Source organism: Octopus bimaculoides, chromosome 20 (genome assembly GCF_001194135.2).
Source record: "Octopus bimaculoides isolate UCB-OBI-ISO-001 chromosome 20, ASM119413v2, whole genome shotgun sequence".
Classification (NCBI taxonomy): domain Eukaryota; kingdom Metazoa; phylum Mollusca; class Cephalopoda; order Octopoda; family Octopodidae; genus Octopus; species Octopus bimaculoides.
In genome coordinates, this window is record NC_069000.1 from 41,483,881 (window position 1) to 41,485,517 (window position 1,637).

At 34.2% G+C, this 1,637-nt stretch overlaps 1 long non-coding RNA gene across 1 annotated transcript in view; it reads left to right on the forward strand.

Moving 5' to 3' along the window:
* Nucleotides 1–370: 370 nt before the first annotated feature.
* LOC128250361 (uncharacterized) overlaps nucleotides 371–1,637 on the forward strand; it is a 47,981-nt gene continuing 46,714 nt past the window's right edge. Inside the window, exon 1 of the long non-coding RNA XR_008266386.1 lies at nucleotides 371–652. This is a non-coding gene — a long non-coding RNA (uncharacterized LOC128250361). The remainder of the gene's footprint in view (nucleotides 653–1,637) is intronic.

Genomic DNA, 1,637 nt, shown 5'->3' on the forward strand with positions numbered 1-1,637 from the left:
AAATAATCCAACCATTTTAACTGTTGTTAAAGACGTTATCATAAACTAACTCATAAAAAAAACTTTTCATTGCATCAAAAATAAAATTTACTAGAATATAGCCTATATATTTACTGAAAAATAAAGATAGTTTTCCGACTAAATAATAAGTTTTCTAGTAAGTGCTAAGAAGGAAAACACAAATAAATACTAATCTCCAACACACTCGTGTATTTATATGTTATGCGTTTCTGTGTAGATAATAACAGAAAAATATCATTGCAGTTATTTAGTGGGAATATCAGACTTTTAACAGCCAATAATTTAACAGATCATTTATAAGTACACACCCACATTTTGTGGCGTTTATTATCATTGGTTAATAAATGTACGAATCAATTTTGAGGAAAGATAGAATGCCGTGTGCTAAGTATATATGAACGTCTCAGAAATTAAGGTATAACTCTCTGGTTGAGATCTACTATAGATTTATTGTTAAAACCACTGCCGACTCTGACGTACCACCGGATAGCGACCACCACAATGGATTTCGCACAATTTTCCAGGAACATTTCGCGACGTTACTCCATTTCTTCTCTCATAGCTTTTGGATTGCTTCTCGTTCTATCCTCAGAATTCAAGGATAAGGAAAATGGAGCAGAAATCAGAACAAGTAAGGAAATTTATATACATACGCGTATGAGCGTCAGCGTCATCCCACTTTTCATCTCTGTGTGTGCATGCGTGTGTGTGCGTGTGTGTATGTGTGTGCGTGTGCGCGTTTGTGTGTGCTTGTGTGTACGTGGTCGTGGAACATGTGAGGTATTTCATTATCTCTCATGCTGTAAAAATTCTGTAATGATGACCATATTACAAATTTTCTTAAGAATCTACTTATTGTAATTGTTGTTAATGTTATTTGACGTAGAATATTTGCGACACTATTTCAAATTTGTTAAACTAAATCTATTGAAATTATTTTTCATGCAGAAAATTATTCCTGCAACCAGTATTGCGATATATATTGGCAAATAATTGTGATATTACAATATTAATTGATTAGATATCTGTGTGAGTGTGTGTGCGTGTGTATGAGCGTGTGTGTGTGTAAATGTGTGTGTATGGGCGTGTGTGTGTCTACGTTCGCATTTATAGATATATATCTTTTTATCTTTTAGTTGACTCAGTCATTAGACTGTGGGCATACTGGGACAGCGCCTTGAAAAGATTTTAGTCGAATGTATCGAACTCCGATATTTTTTATAAGCCTGCTACTTATTCTATCGGGCTCTTTTGCCAAATCGCTAAGATACGGGAATTTGGTGAGGAAGGAGCACAAACACAGACACAAAGACATATCCATATATATATATATATATATAACTATTGCTGCGTGGAAGGTGTTTATAAGCCATTTAAGAAACACACAAAAACCGTTAGATTCACTTCAACATTTAAATTTAATTTGTCAAAATATTTTCGTCGCTTTCAGACCGCGACCCGTTCACTGACAAAATTCCGTGCTGCATCTTAGAAAGTAACATTTAGTTCATGATATATATGTACGCATGTATGTGTGTGTGTATGTATGTATGTATGTATGTATGTATGTATGTATGTATGTATGTGTGTGTGTGTACATGTGTGTGCGTATGCAT